The 18,274-nt window shown below is 31.3% G+C and overlaps 1 long non-coding RNA gene across 1 annotated transcript; it reads right to left on the reverse strand.

Annotated features, from left to right (window-relative positions):
- Positions 1-15,030: 15,030 nt before the first annotated feature.
- LOC132737030 (uncharacterized) lies at positions 15,031-18,142 on the reverse strand. Its single transcript, XR_009626671.1, has 3 exons — positions 18,054-18,142; positions 16,659-16,888; positions 15,031-15,241 (listed from the first exon to the last, which is right to left on the reverse strand). It is a non-coding gene; the product is annotated as an uncharacterized LOC132737030 (long non-coding RNA).
- Positions 18,143-18,274: the final 132 nt, after the last annotated feature.

Here is an 18,274-nt window from a genome sequence, read left to right on the forward strand (position 1 = left end):
TTTAAAACATGATCAGACCAGTGGTTTGTTAGGAAGTGTATTATAAATAACTTATCACAATTCATATTATTTAAGAAGCACCAGTTTGTCAATTAATCCAACATAAACTTCAAATCATTTGCATTTTCGGCCAAGAAGACAATATTGCCCGCATCCAAAAGAAAACGTATTTTGACATCATTATAATTATGATTATAAAATTTTGTAATCATCAAGTTTTATAAATTAATTAATGGTTTTCATCAAAGATACTTAATCATTTATATACAAGTTGAAAAACTTTGAAGACAGAGGGTAGCTCTGTTTTACGACACACTTTGTATTAAACCATTAAGACGCACCAAACACGTTTCTTCCTTACACAATAATATAATGGCATTCGTCAATTCCTTAATTACTGCATGATTTCAACCAAGTCTTTAATGCCTCAACTAGACATACAAACAATTTATTTCGGAAATATGGTACACGTTCTTGTAATCCATATATTTATCAAAAGTTGGTAAACTTTTTTATTCAAATGTTTCAATAGTGGTGTGTGTTGATTATATTGAGCCAACTGTACTTTCAGCCTTTAATGAACATGGTTCTTCTTTAGGTCATCGGATCGTGTGCGTCTACTGTAGATTACTTTGGAAATTGTGTAATAATTTCTTTTGACCTAGCAGGGGAAACACTTGCACTCGTGTAACATCTATTAATTTTTGTAGCATCAACAACGTCGAGTCATTTTTGAACAATTCACCTGGTATTTCATGATGACCAGGAGTCTTTCCAGACTTGTCTATGAACCTCACCAATAGTGCATAAATTGTTGACCTTCAACCCGTCCTTGGCACCGCCATCTTTACCATTTAAAGTATGTTCATGTAGTGAATCAATCGTATTGTAAAACAAAAACAAAAACACCTCCAATAGTAAATGTTTTAGAACATGCTCATGAATTGTTTTTGGTTGCGATCTTGTGGCAGTTTTAATGGTACTTTCAACTTGGCACGTCCGTGTTATTTCGTGAAAACGGAAATAACCAAGTAAAGGTAAAGTGTGCGTTTACCAGTTTTTTTTGGTAAATATGCGTTTTCGCTGTAACTGTTTGTAACAATAGGGGAACCATTACAGATCTTTGCATTTATGATTATGTTTGTTGTCATTGACTTTCAGAAGCATGGTCATGACAAATGTCGAGCCAACTCTGAATATGTCTCATTAAAATAGACAGTCTATAAAATACTTTCAATAAATACCGTTATTTTTCTTGCAGCCTTTATTCTATTTTTTCTAGTTTCTGACCATTTGATTTCCTCTTTTCTAATTACGAGCCGTTCGTTAACAGTTTATGGCGCATTTTTATATAAGAATTTGTATAATTTGACTGATATTAAATTCTTTACTGTATGAAACAAAGAATATTCTTTCCGGAAACAAAGCTGTAACAGAAGCATTTCTTCAAGATAATGTATACCACATATTAATGAAATAATTTAAATGTTAAATAGTAAAAAAATATAATCAAGTAGTTTTACTGTTACTGTGATATATTTTGTATTATTGGTTTAATTGAAAATATTGTTTAATTACACCACATGTCTGTCGCCTTTGTTTCATGAATACATACGCTATTAAATTGTAATGCACATCTGTTCATAGGGTATTTAAGGTGTGTTACTTTTTCATTATATGATACATTTCAATGAATATATTGATATAATCTTTTTATTAATAGTGAACATATTTATGATTATCACCGTATAGAAATCGATGGAATAGCGGAAAGTAATTTTAATGAACGTAACAGCCCTTGATCCAATCTGCATCATGTTGTGATTTTAAATCAATAACAAAATAACCGTTTTCAATTGCCGTAAAATTATTTATAATATTTTGATTTATTTGTATGTATTTTACTATTTTAGGAAACGATAATGTATATATTATCTAATAATAGATAATCTACACACTCACACTATTTTTAGAAACATTAAACAAATTAACACTTTCAGTTATTAATAAATCATAAACAGTTTTAAGTAAAGGGTTATTAATTTTTTATGAAGGGATATATTAAAACTGAGTGATTTTAGGATACGTTTTAACGAGGTTGTAACTGAAAGTGAATATTAGAATTAAATCAAATACATATGATACATTTAATTCCTTCATTAATGGAAGAGCATGCATGCATATATAAGTTATAGTATAAGATATTTTCAAAGATTGGACATATAATCTATTGCGTAGTCAAAATATTCTTATCCAAGCCATATATAACATATGATCTCAATATTCTAGGCACTGAAAGAATGTGGTATCAATGTAAAGCAAACATGTACAGTACAGAACAGAACAGAACAAAACAGAACAGAACATTTCTTTTATTTCATAGACACAGATTACAAAACATACATTTTGTAATAACAGTTTACAACATAATATATATGTTACAGCATTTTTAACTATAACTATACTGGATGGTGAGATGTGGGAATGGTGGTCATTTCTTTATTCTATCATTATTAAACAAAAAATTTAGAGCATAGAAACAAATATCATTAAGTATGTACAAATAATTATGGAATCAAATATTCAGTATGCATAACTAATTGTTTAATTTCATGTATGAAGCGTGAGAAAAAAGAAATTTACAGTATTCATTCTTTGTTTATATATATGTACATGCATAATCATGTGCACTTTACATGTTCTTAACAAAAAAGTCAAGTAACACACAGAAAAAAAGAAAATGTATATCTACCCAATAATCTTCATTTCGCAAAATTTAACACTATAACGTTCTGGATGCATTCATATTTGAACACTCCTCCTACTGAATTTGATTTTAGAAAAACTGAAAACGTATATATTCTTCTGTATCAGTTACTGTTAAACTAAGCATTGTTGTACGTATGTACGTATTAACCATTCTAAGCAATGGATTGTAAACTATAGCGGTATTATATGATAATACATTTTATTATATTGTTTTATATTATATTGTATTATATTATTTTGTATTGTATCATATCATATTATACTATTTTATATCTGACTATGTACTTACCGGTACACGATTAAGCTATTTATACTATTTATTGTAAATGAAAACATTGCTTCTATTTAAGTATGCTGATAAGACAGTATTTGCTATAACGATTCTTGTCATCGTATTAATACCATAATTATGTTGTGAATGTATGCGCAATGCAGCATAGTTATATTAAAGATATCAAATGCTCATCTTTGGGTTAAATACTTTTATTGCAGGAAATTATTGACATCTGGGAAATTGTAACTGAATATGTCTAATATGTCTATTTTGAGTAAGAGAATGCACAAACTATGTTTGGGAAGTTGCATTTTTTATTATTTGTTAAAATAATGTGTGTGTTTTTTTTTAAAATGCAAATGTTTTTAATGATTCCATGTATTGATACTGTGTTAACATTAAGGGGAGTATAATTATGTATTATTTGTGTACTCTAAAGATATTTTACGTTTTGAACATAATACATATCTAAATACATGCATTCTTATAATAGACATACAACAAAAACAGACTTAAATGCACACATAGTACTTATAATCTTAAATAATAAATGAAATACATTGCTATTTAAAATCATGACACGGCATTGCAACAATAATGTCTATGCAAAAATGTAAAATTTGCATTAAACCGCCGTGAACGGGAAAACATGTGTCCAACTCGTTCAGTCTATAGAACTATATCTTCTATCTTATCAAATACAGACATTAGATACATTAGATAGATTTAATTTTAGTAAAATGAAAAAGCAACATAAATATCATATGACATGTAAAATGAAAACTATTTCTGAGTCTTTGTTAGAGAATACATAAATACTTAAATTGTATTGAGAGTTCATTGACAGTCGATGATTCAATTTTCAATTATTGCAATTTATTAAGTTTTGCGCCCTTATAGTTAGAAAAAAAAACGTTACAACTTTTACCCTCTTGTTAGTCTTTTCGCAATAAGCGTTCTATGAACGTTATTTTAACAATTATTGTAGGAATAGTTTGAAATGGCTGTAGTAGTTTTTGTTATCATTATTGAAAATGAACTGCAACCATTTCGAACCAAGCGTTCGTTGCATCATTATAAAAAAAGGTTATACAAGGTTGATTTGGTTGGGTTGATGCGCCTTGCCAACAGGTAAATGTATGCACAAGTAAAAACATATTTACGAAAACAATATGCTTCCTATAAATCATTAAAATCTTTCACTGAGTGGCATCAAAAAGATGTATAAATATAAAAAAAATATACGTGAAACGCCTCACAAATGTTAATTTATTGAGCTTATTCTATCCGCCTAAAAGCTGTCGGATTACCGAAGCAATGCCAGACACCCAAATGTTTATTGTGGGTCGTTTTAACCTAACTGATATGTATCATGACTATTTACGTTTAAAACTGCGGTTTCTTTGTTAACATTATGTTACACACCGTACAGTAAAATACTATATGATCACCTCAATGCAATGTTTAAAATGAAAAAAAGAAGAAGAAAAAGATTGCATTAGAGGCTAAGGTGTAATAAAGCATTTACTTTCACAAGACGTTGTAAAACCAAGAATAAAAGTCACAGAAACGCTTTTCGAAATTCCGCGCTACCAAACTTAAATGATGAACATTTTGACTTTCCCACATTTTCCCTTTAGACTTATTAAAAATGAATGATTTTAGGGTCATTAATCAACGTGTAATTAAGGAGTGGAAGGGGTACATTAAATGCATGCATTTATGATTGTTAACATGAATTATTTCCTTTTAAATTGGCATTTTCACGTCTAAATCAAAATTTCCACTTTTGAGACATCCAGTCAATGTACCATATAATAGGAAAAAGTAAACAAAAAACAAAAATAATACCGCATTTTAAAGGCTCACATTAAAATATGATCAGGCATTAACCAATGTTTGTAATTTATTTAGAAATATTAACTATACTCTTCAATTAATAGTGTGATTTCCCTTTACAACCAAGAAACCACTTGGCGTAGAAAATAGATGTGGAAATATGACGATTTGTTAAGAGGCGCAACACATTTAAATAAAAGTTTAAACAAGAGTAAAATGTTGCTTCATTAATGTTCTCCTTTTGCTCTTATTAGTTATATCTTCTTTGATGCATTTACAATGTTAAATAAATCCGTATAAAGTTCAATATATGAACTAATTCAATAAAACGTATATATGTAAATCTTTGTTTATCATACACAATTATCATATTTAAGCGTCCTCAGTAGCTGATCGAGGGGTGTATGTTAAACCATGATTCATTTTTTTTTTATTTTAACATGTCATGAATTTTATTTTTTTTAACGATTTTCACTTAACAATCCTAGGATTTGCAATGCATCTAAATTGAATACCAGTGGACGAACGCGCGCACAGACGTTCACCTGAGGTCTGTTTATTTTTCGTTTGTTTTATTTCAATTGGTAATATGTTATGAAAGTCATGCCATGTTAATTTGCTGCCTAGAATATTATATAACTCACCTGCCACTGTACGCTGACGCTTGGTGACATCTTACATACATCTTGAAATTCAAACCCTTCCTCCATCAAATAGTGTCCGGGCGATTGACCACTTTCTTTATTTGTTGCTGATACATATCTGTGGTAATGCAAATAAATAGAATTAGGGGCCATTTTCCCATTTAAAGAGTTAATCAGCGGTTAAATAGGCATAAACCCATTTCGTTTCTGCGCTCAGTTTACGGCCGTCGGGCATCGATTTTGTCACCTGATTTGCCGAATTTAATGCTGATTTGAATGAAATGGACAGCTATATACAGATAAACTGGACTCGGGGATGTAAAATCCTGTCACTTAAGAAGTTAAGGTGTCCTATAAGATGACCGTTGATGACCATCGGTTTTTCTAATTTTTCAGCGTATTTTAACGTTTTGGCACTTAATAAAGAACGCCACGGGCCGTCACCAGCAGTGGAAAACTTATCTGTTGTATCAACGTGATTTATTTTGTTTTTTTGTTAAAAAATATAGATGATGGTCATTTCAGAAATCCAACATGTGCCTGGAGATGTCGAGCGGTCATCTGCTGTATTTAAATGAAGTGCGCACGGCGTTGTGGATAAAACGCTGCCAGTTACCTTAAAGCTTTAATATAGTACGCACGTGCCAAATTCAGCTTCGTTAATGACGCGAAAAGACATTATGCTGACACTCTATTGATATCTATAATATAATATTGTCCATTAAAAGTTCAAATTGAATTTAATATTGAACTGATATATATTCACGAGTTCAGTCTTTTTTTTCTATATTTAGTTTCGTAACTCACACATATCCCCTGTAATCCGTTAGATTAAACAAAAAATGCAAGGTATTTAGATTTATTTAATTTGTCTTGGGAAGAGAGGGTTGCATTGTAACGCATTTCGCAAAATATTTTCTAAATGAAAAAAAAACACAAAAAACAACAACAAAAAAAAACAACAAAAAAACAACACAATAACACAACAACAAAAAAGAAGAAAAAAAACCCTAAAAAACAACAACATATTATGTGGAAAGTAATTGATAAATCGCTCATGTGTCACTCTTTCACAGAAAGAAAAAAACAACAAATAAAAAACTTTATATGACAACAAAGGAAACCTTGTAGTTAAAGATAATTATTATTCTCTTTTAAAGTGTCCATTTTATCAAATTAAACAAAAACGGGTGACATTATTAAGGAATTCATCTCAAAGTTGATTAAAGAGACAAAAAGAAGATCTTCTCTGTACTTTTCATAATGTGAACTTGACTTTCTAAAATCGAGTAATTTGCCATGACATGTGCTAATGAACACGAATATGTTCATTATGAAAAAAGTTATAAATTTTAATGATAATTGGTACTTAATTTTTGACTGGCACGTGCATAATATTTAAAGACGCTAAAATAAATAAAATACATAATTTTACAACAATCTTAATCATTACCATCTAAAGAGACGCGCGTCTTAAAACAAATATTAAAATAACACCTGAGATATTTGCTATAAATTATTTACTTTACGGCCAATTATTTTCCTTTGGGCTGCCTTCCTTTCCTTTTGGATCATTTAACTTCGCATGTTCGCATTCTGGCCAAACTGCTTTCGTTTAAAGAAAATTGAATCAATTTACTTGCTTTGAATAATACACTTAACACATTTAGTGATTTTCAGTGTATTAATTTTTATTTATGAGCTGTTGAAATCAATTTAAACTACAAAGCAGTAGGGTGAATTGATAATAAATATGAGCGACATGTCAAAAGTTTTTCTGATCCAAAGTATTTACATGTTGATAACGTGATATTAGGTCGGGTGAAAGCGATTTATCGGGGTGATTTCAGTAAACAACAACTTAAATTCACTTGTAATATTCTATATGGGTCTTTAAAGAGAAATATTTTCTTATCACACGATGAAAATCACAAAGGTTTTCAATTTTCTCGATTTTCGAGCTAATTTTGTGTTTAAAGTATTTACTATCTCGTATAGAAGGTAAATTGTGCGAGACCTGTGTGATTTCAAATTAGTAAGATATGATTAATCGGGAAAAACACGGTGCGTGATCAAAGTCAAGGAATAAATGATTTGATTCAATTAGATATAATAACGAATATAAACTGTGTTAAATTTGCGTCGGATAAATTGATTAAAACGCTCGCCTAAAGATTGAATAAACAATCGATTGTTTCCTACGACCGCAAATGATCTGACCAAGAAAGAGTCCTTGAATAAAAAAATAATTTTGGATTTATACGTCGTACCAACACAGTATACTTGTATATCACAATGGCGTATATAAATAATGAAAACATGATCATGGGCTTTATGATTTAAGTATACGGTCTTTTTCTTTCTTTTAAAATAAGGTCACTTGATATACGTTCCGGGAAGACAAGTTAGTTCTTAGAGATTTCGTTGCATTGTTTCATACAGAAGGTGTATTAATTTAAGCATATTTGCATTGCAACTGCTGCACAGCAACATCCGTTGGCAGGAAATATTTAGAGGTTTTGTATTGTTAAATCTTATTTTGAAGATTTTAGACGGATGTTGTAAGAAGGTTCTTGCTGTACAAGGTGCCTCTCTTCAGAGGTTGAGCTGTATATTAAACCAGTCAGGAAATAAGAGCTTGGAAATTTGTTACGTTGTCATTTTAAGTATTTGTTACGTTGTCACTTTAAGTATTAGTTACGTCGTCACATTAAGTATTTGTTACGTTGCTATTTTAAGTATTTGTTAAGTTGTCATTTAAAATATTTGTTACGTTGTCATTTTAAGTATTTGTTACGTTGTCACTTTACGTATTTGGTACGTACCGTTACGTATTTGTTAAGTTGTCATTTTAAGTAGTTGTTACGTTGTCATTTTACGCATTTGTTACGTTGTCATTTTAAGCATATGTGTTACGTTGTCACTTTAACTATTTGTTAAGTTGTCACTTTACGTATTTGTTTAGTTGTCACTTTACTTATTTGTTAAACTGTCACTTTACGTGTTTGTTTATTTGTCACTTTACGTATTTGTAACGTTGTCACTTTAAGCATTTGTAAAGTTGTCACTATACGTATTTGTGACGTTGTCACTACAATTAAATTACGTATGTTTTACGGTGTCATTGCACGTTTTTGATACGTTGTCATTTTATGTATTTGTAAAGATGCCACTTTACTTAGCTATCAAAATCCTGCCATTTGATATAAAAACCACTTGTGTGCATTTGAGCCGTGCCATGACAAAACCAACATAATGGGTTCGCGACCAGCATGAATCCACCAGCCTGCGCATCCGCGCAATCTGATCAGGATCCATGCTGTTCGCTTACCAACCCTATTACAAGTAGAAAAACTGATAGCGAACAGCATGGGTCCTGATCAGACTGCGCGGATGCGCTGGCTGGTCTGGATCCATGCTGGTCGCAAACGCATTATGTTGGTTTTGTCGTGACGCGGCTCATTTATACTCATTTGTTCATCTTTAGTGGCTACTGCTTCAGAAAGGAAAATGATAGAGACTTAACATTTTGTTCGATAATGGAAGATTCTAATTTATGTAATCATCTGAGCTCTTTTATGAACAAGGGTGAGTCGTTTTCACGGTTAGCAGTAAGTAAGTAAAAGAAAGAAAATTGAAACACGAAGCTATCCATGTTCTTACTTAAACTTATCCAGAACATGACTAGGGCATACCATATACAATCATGAATGTTTCAAATAGATGGAAATATTATATATGTACTATAATATGTGAATTTTTATTCTCCATTTCAATGGTGTAATTATAAAGATTTTACTTGTAATTATGATATTAACATATACAAAGTCTCTTATAACTCTGTAGAGAGTGACACTGTGTCTTCTTATTAATTATGCTTTTTATGAATGATATGTTATATATACTGTATCACATTGACGAGACTATAATAAAGAAATAAATATTTGTACGAGGGAATAAATCGAATTGCCGGGTGTTTTGATGTTCTTTCTCTTTTATATCATAGGCAAAAATAAAAAACACGTTCCAAGTTGACACAATATAAAACCCCAGAAAAAAGTAACCAATGATCGAGCATCAGAATACGACATTTCTACCACTATCCCGTCACAGTCACAAGAAGTTAACCCAGGAAAAAATGAGCCAAACCGTGGCATGGTCGGGAGTGCGGGTAACTAATACCTGCACTCCAGTTAACGCACTGTGCATGTATGTTGTATACGATTAAACTCTGATACATCTTCAAACAAAAGGTCCCAAACCAATCTATGATTCAGTTAAGTCAACGAACTCTGCCACAAAGTCACGACGGGCCCTTAGAATGTGGCCATACCACGTGACTTTTTAGGTACGGAGCACGTCGATTTTTACCCGATTCAGATATGTTTTTTATTTATAACTTATTTATAACTCAACCGATTTTGATCAGATAAGGCGAAGAGTACCCGTAATTATATCAGCTTTCCACGGTATATTAAAATTCTGAAAACCCCTAAATGGTTTTTGAGAACATTAGAGAACAGTTTTGCTTTTCATAGCCTGGACCGAGGGGAACGGTACACACTCATTTGTTATAACAAGCGATTTCTAGCAAGTCATATGTTTTTTGTCACTATTTCATAGAAAAATACATGTTAAATCTGATATATTTACTATGTCCAATAAATCGAGTAAATGCAGTAAAGTTATGTTGAAATGGTACGTCTCTCTAAACCGAGAATGAATATAAAAAATAAACTAGAAGTTAGGAGTAAGTTGGAAATATATGTTCCTTGCAAAATGTTGTTTAAATAATCGAATTTGGAGAAAAAACGCTGGTTTTGATGCAAGTGGATTTTTAAAGTCACGGAAAGTATTTTTCGGCCACATGATATTTGGTATGAATCATCTGCCAGGGTCCCAAACGTGTGTTCCGTACCATTTCAACATAACTTTATGAAAATATGCTAAAACAGCACTGCATTCACTCGATTTATTGGACATAGTAAATATATCAAACTTCACATGTATTTTTCTATGAGATAGTGACAAAAAACATATGACTTGCTAGAAATCGCTTGTTATGACAAATGAGTGTGTACCGTTGCCCTCGGCCCCGGCTATGGAAAGAAAACTGTACTCGAATGTCCTCAAAAACCATTAATGGGTTTTCAGAATTTTGATATACCGTGGAAAGCTGATATAATTACGGGTATTCTTCGCCTTATCTGATCAAAATCGGTTGAGTAATAAATAAGTTAAAAATAAAAAAACATATCTGAATCGGGTAAAAATCGACGTGCTCCGTACCCGAAAAGTCACATGGTATGGCCACATTGCCTTATTGACGGATGTAATCACACGAAATCTGTAAATTATTAATTTTATCTCTCTTTCTCCCAAATTACATATCATGGTTTCTGCTGTTTTTCATATGCCATTTAAACTATAAATGACTTATCATGTATTAAATCACTTAGGGAGCATGACTATTTTATGAATATTACATGTTTGTTACTCCAAATGTTCCAGGTAATGGTGCAGAACACCTATCATTTATCTATTATATGTTTCAAGCGTATCATTTTCATGGAATTTTGAATTTCATTTGAGACTTGGAATAATAAAAAAGTGTGTTTTTTTGCTTTACTTCATTACGGATTCTTAACCAAGCCCTTCAAATCTCATACTTGTTAATATTTAACGTACTGTTAAACAGACGACGTTTTAATTAAACCATTACATTAAATAATAAGTAGAACGATTTTAGAAGCATTTAAAATTTTGTTAGTTACATTACATCGTTAAATACTATATATTATTTAACAGAGTTCACTCCTAGTTAGAAAAATGAATCATCCGGAGAAACGTAAAATAATGGTGGTAGGAATGTATGTTGTGATAATAAATGTGCTATGACTGAGTTTTATAATGTAAAATCGTAGACAAAATATATTTTATAATGATTATTTCTCTGCACCTCTTAGAGTTCTTATCAACGTTAGTTCTAAGGTGTTTTCAATATAGGCGGATATACGCATTTTGGGGTTAGATATCACTGTATTCAGTCACTGTTATAGTTAATGTACATGACTTATCCCAAAAAGAATAAGAGAATGGTTTCAGCCTCTTTGTAAATCCCGGATGAAGAATGCATATATTATGACTTTTCCCTTCCCGTGTATTGTAAGTTGTTTTTGTCCTTTGGTGTGAAATCTGCCGTTTAGAGTCATAAAACAACTTAGAACAAAGTATTATTTTTCATCATACAAATTGTCCATACTAAATAACTTAAAACTTATCAATTTTTAGCACCATATTATAAAATTACGAAAATGATATATTATTTCTAGTGCTTTTTTTAATAAATATTTGAAATACTTATGGAAAATATGCACATTGTAGACCAACTCAAATGGGTTAAATATTTTTTTTGATTTAAAGGTGAAAAATAAATGAACGCCACTTTGTTAAATTACTAAAGATGGAATGCACTAAACGAATCTTAAGAGCTGTTATATGTCTTTTTCACATTTGCGACTATGTAAAAATGGTACTGCACGCCCGTGAATACTTTGACGTGACGCCATTTGCGTTATACTCGTACAAACCTTTATTTAAGCGTTACACTATTATCGCGACAATTTGAAAAAAAAAAGAAAAAAAGATTCTGTTTCCATCTTTATTTTGGATTTGTGATAAATAGAATATTATATTCGTGTAAGTTCATTACTGAATTTATTAAACTCGTTTAATTATTCATTATTGAACTTGGTGTTTCCGCGGGTCTTGCTTTTACGACATTGAAATATTCCTGAAATTTATGACACTAAAAAAATATCAGTGTCATAGGAAGCCACGTTTAACAAATAATGTAAGACTTTTCTGTCCATATAGATATAATACGATATACTCCATGCAAGAACGTGACTTTTATCATCCAATGTAACCACTCATTGTCTTAAACTCAGCCACTGTCAGGTAATGATTTTCATGGCACGTCGACTACATTGTATTTTGTATTTAGTGGTTACATGTTAATTCACATATTATTTTCTGAATTTTACAGGGCAAGGGGAAAAACCGATACAGGATAAAAACTTAAATTTACTGCAAAGTTATCTTCCCTTATGTTAAATACAGAAGCACTTTAATGGGTTTAAAGCTATATCCCAAGAAATATTTACGGTAAAAGTTGTTTATATAATCCTTTGGAAAATTTTCGAAAGAATTAAAAAAAAAATGTTTTGGTTATTAATATAAATGAATATTGTAAACAGAATAAAATGTTCAGGAACAAAATAAAATTCTGCTATTTAAATATATTTTTTTCACAGCTTAGCAATAATTTCGTGCAATCACCATTCGTTCAAAAGGAAATATACACACATATTGTCTTTTTACAGGCATTTTGAGATTCATTTTTGGTCACTTAGATGTAGCTGAGATACATTTTATACAATTTAAAATGCACACGAAAAGCAAAAATGTTGACTGCCAAAGTAACAAATAATATTTGTTTTGTTCAGTTTTAAGTTACAATGACGGGTTTCGAGTATACATTTTCGGGCATTGATGTTAAAGGAATTTTTTTCGGGCATTGATGCAAAAGGAAACATGTTCGTGTATTGCAGTTGAAGAAAACATTTTCTGGCATTGAGGCTAAAGGAACAAATTTAGATTTTGCTGTTAAAAGAAACATTTTCGGGCATTGATGTTCAAGGAAACAGGTTCGGGTATTACTGTTGAAGGGAACGTTTTCTGGCATTGAGGCTAAAGGAAAAAGTTCGGGCATTACTGTTAAAAGAAACAATTCCGGGCATTGATGTTCAAGGAAACATGTTCGGGTATTGCTGTTAAAGAAACACGTTCGGGTATTAATTAAAGGAAACATTTTTGGGTATTGCTGTTGAAGAAAACTACAATGTACTTTGAGTATTGCTGTTGAAAGAACAATTTTCGAGTATTGCTGTTGAAGGAAAATCAAGTTGCATCTTCGTGCATTATTTCAAGCATGCGCAGACATCATGTCCCAAAGGTCTCATAACAGAAATAAAATGTATAAATTTAGGTAAATACTATGCAATTGAATGTGATCTTTCACAGCCTACATTAAGGTATGCCATACGAAATGAGGTAGAGTTCATTTTATCTTCTAGTATATTTCGTTCGTTCGTGAACTTCATGTTTACATTGTTGTAATTTATTCTAATCACGGAATTTCAATGTGTTCTATATCGTAATTTTAATTCAGATGTCTTTCAATTGTATCAAACAAAACACCTATACGATGGAAAAATGAATATGTTAGGACTCGGGTACGTATTTTAAGTGCAAAGAGGTCGGCGTTTCCTGGAGTAAGTGTCAGAATTGTACCAAACTAATTGTTTAATTTTTATAATCAAACACTTTTAATTTAAAGTGAATATATCAATACTATGGTCTGTATTACAAAGATTAATCTGTAGACAGTATTTAGTATTAGACGCAACAACGAACCACGAAAAAGTTATACATTGAAAGTGTATATAAGTGTGAGACACATGATCTTATATTACAAATATTAATATTATAGCAGACAATAAAATGTTCTAGAACAATACATTATTTTTCATCTTATTACTGTTCAATCTAAATCACTAAATTTTTTTTCAAGCATCATTTTATAAGAATTTTCAAATAATACAATCGATATTTGTAATACTAATGGAAAATGTTCCCATTGCAAGTAGACCTATTCGCTTTAAAAGAAATGAAATATGCATATTCAGTACAAATAAGTAGCTTTAATTGTAACGGCTACAAAATAATAATAATAATAATAATAATAATAATAATAATAATAATAATAATAATAATAATAATAATTATAATAATAAAAATAATAATAATAATAATAATAATAATAATAATAATAATAATGATAATAATAATGATAATGATAAAAATAATGAAACAACATTAAAAAACAATAATGACATGTTTTCTAACTTTTACTTCACATATTCAGTAAGAATACGATACAATTATTTACATTTAACATCAAATTACACATAAATATCATTAACTGTAATTTCTTTCTCGGTAAAAGCCTCGTCATTAACAGACATTGTATGCAAAGTTGACTGGTCAAATGTCCACACCTGTCGTAGACAAGGTATGATGTACCGTGGATCGGTAGGCGAATCTTTATCTTTACGCTCTGTCAATAAACAAACATGGCGAACTGTGTATTTCATCGTCGGCTATAGTCGGCTATTCAAATCACAGGAGCCTAATATTCTATCAATAATAAATCAATTAAGTACATTCACGGTCATATGCCTATTGTTATTTGTATGACAACATCAATGTCACTAAATCTAAATGGCATATCTCCAGAAAGACACATTCTAGGAGACTTGTATTTCATCTCTGTAATTCAACTGGTAAATAAACGTGTGACCTTAATAAACAATAATTTACTTTATTTAAAGATTTGTCCGTACATTTTTAAAACGTCATTAATTAAGTCGCCCATTTATTATAATTAAATAATACATGAAATAATAATAGAAGTATAAGAGGTAACAATGTTGTGCATGACGGGATTCGAACCGACAGATGATAATATTTACCTGTTATGAAGCTAACTACCAGTCCAATCGTTACTGATATAAGAAAACCAATTAATCCTAGCCACATGTAAGACAGGTCATAAAGGGCTATATGAAGACCATTTTCACTATGATGATATCTGTAAAAACATAATAGAATGGAAAATATAATGGACGGTTTAAAGGCCGTCAAACATGGTAAAATTGAAAATGTTCACAAGCTCGGTTAGATGAGCATGTTTATTGGCAACAGTTCCCTATTCAAATTTGCAGAACTTGTATAAAATAATCACAGATAACCTTAAGCATTAACACAACCAAAAGACTTGTAGTAGGAAATTAACACAACCAAAATACTTGTAGTAGGAAATTAACACAACCAAAAGACTTGTAGTAGGAAATTAACACAACCAAAAGACTTGTAGTAGGAAATTAACACAACCAAAAGACTTGTAGTAGGAAATTAACACAACCAAAATACTTGTAGTAGGAAATTAACACAACCAAAAAGACTTGTAGTAGGAAATTAACACAACCAAAAGACTTGTAGTAGAAATTAACACAACCAAAAGACTTGTAGTAGGAAATTAACACAACCAAAATACTTGTAGTAGGAAATTAACACAACCAAAATACTTGTAGTAGGAAATTAACACAACCAAAAGACTTGTAGTAGGAAATTAACACAACCAAAATACTTGTAGTAGGAAATTAACACAACCAAAAGACTTGTAGTAGGAAATTAACACAACCAAAATACTTGTAGTAGGAAATTAACACAACCAAAATACTTGTAGTAGGAAATTAACACAACCAAAAGACTTGTGGTAGGAAATTAACACAACCAAAATACTTGTAGTAGGAAATTAACACAACCAAAAGACTTGTAGTAGGAAATTAACACAACCAAAAGACTTGTAGTAGGAAATTAACACAACCAAAAGACTTGTAGTAGAAAATTCGATTCATTCATATCCCGATCCAAATCACAACATATGAGTATGACAGTTATTAATATTGTAATGCCATTAAGTTTGTCTTTTCCATGGTAGAATACGTAAAGTACCATCAGCTTAGCGTAGATATTTTTTATTTGAAACTCATCCTTTCTTGTAATCGATTTAGCGGTGGTGAAATAATACTTTCCAAAATAAAAACAACTGTTTTTCTAATTTAAATGTCCGCTGTAATCCATAGAGATATAAACTGTTAAAATATTAACCTACCGAAATGTTAATTAAATGGAATGATTTGTTTGTTTGATTGGGTTTTTTCGTCACACTGACACAGTACATTGTAGGCAATATTGCGACGTTCCAGCTTAATTGGTGGCCAAAAACAACAGGTGCCCTTTCAAGCATTATTTCAGGCACAAACGGACAGAACCACCGATGTTCCGTAAGCTAGCTGGATAGCTGTCTGACATGAAAGAATCCAAAGTCCCTGTCGGGATTCGAACCATCAGCAGTGAGGGTCAAGTGGTGTGATGTCAACGACCTTAACCACTAGGCCAAGGACGCCCCAATTAAATACATGTAGAATGAAACTTATACTTACACATTAGAAGTATCCAATGTTGAGTAACTGTAGTTGGGATGATTTAAAGAAGCGAGAGTATAATATTCGGTGGTGGGAACCAAGTGCAGTTCTGAAACAACTGTGTTATTCTTATAACAACCGGAAGTAGTGACTGGCTGTGACAATGGAGCTTTATTGCCGTATAAAAAAGATCCAAGAGCAATCCACATATTGATAACTACACCAATAATTCCTCCAGCAAGCGCCCCCTATGATGAAATAATCATATTTTCATTAATAACAATGAACTAGATTTAATTGAAATTTTGTTAGCTGCTAAAGCACATTTTTTTATTAACTCTCGTACACAGACTCAAACTGAGTGTGTAATTTTCTTGTACTTTTATCATTTTCATTGGTTTCGATGTATCTCCCCTTTTTCCATGATTTGTTTGAAGAAAGCTGATATTAACTTATCTTAACAGTGTTTGAATTAAATTTAAGTTCACAATTATCATCAAAAATTTACTGTGATTTACATTTGATATAATGTGATTTACATATGATATACTGTGATTTACGCTATTCAAATTAAACCTTTTACATACATTAGTTTTTTTCCATTAAAATGTAAATAAAATTTACAACTATTAAAATTTAATAAAGGCTAAACCAGAGTGCAAATATCACGAGGGAAAAGGCAGCACACCACACTAAATGAAGCCACCGCTTCGAATGGCCAGGGAGGATTTCATGGATATAGTGACTATTGTGTGGTTGTCTTTAAAATGCATTTTCAGGATGAAATTTGTTTTTGTGACATGCAATATGATCATTGGCAAATTCGAAAACATGGTTGGAAATCACATGCTGATAATTATTGATGTCAAGTTCGCCATTGTTTGTATATTTTGAATGTATAGGGAGTTGCTAAAGCAGTGACAGAGTTTCTGTAGACCGTATATTTGCAGGTATTTTTGCCGGAGGGACGAAAAATGTTGTTTTGGGTCTCGGACCACTATAGATTTTTGGCTTTTACGGAATGAATTGGAATTTTTTTAACTGCCTGACTGTTGCACATGGGATGATTACATTACAGATTTGCAATGTTATGACATATATGTTCTGAACGAAATGTGTTTTCTTTTTCCAGGTTGTGTAGTTTGGGATCAGATTTATCAGACATATTGCTTGTAGGACATTGACGGCAGAAACTTGAAATTTAGTGTGGAGTGTTACCTAACGTTTAAGGAACAGAGCCCCTGATAACACGCAGTCCCCGATAACACGAAGCCCCCGAAAACACGCATCCCCGTTTACACGCATCCCCGATAACACGCAGCCCCCAATAACACTCAGTATAACGAATCCACCAGAAAAGAATACAGTATGGTGCCCATCATAAAAGATAAATGATATTAATTTTACTTTTACCTTTTTATTAGCTTGTGGGAAAACTGATCCAAGGAAAAATAAACCAACGACTGGGCCACCTGCTGCTCCGAACGCTGTTTGTCCCATCTATGGATGTTCACAATATAACATTACAAGTGTCACATATAAATTGATGATTTATGAAACACATCTGAATGGAATTTAAAGCAATATTAATATTTTTTTGTTATATGTAAATCAATTGTTCCGTATAATAACAA

This window comes from Ruditapes philippinarum, unplaced genomic scaffold, assembly GCF_026571515.1.
Source record: "Ruditapes philippinarum isolate M1 unplaced genomic scaffold, ASM2657151v2 ctg2327_1_1_1_1, whole genome shotgun sequence".
In the NCBI taxonomy this organism is placed as follows: Eukaryota; Metazoa; Mollusca; class Bivalvia; order Venerida; family Veneridae; genus Ruditapes; species Ruditapes philippinarum.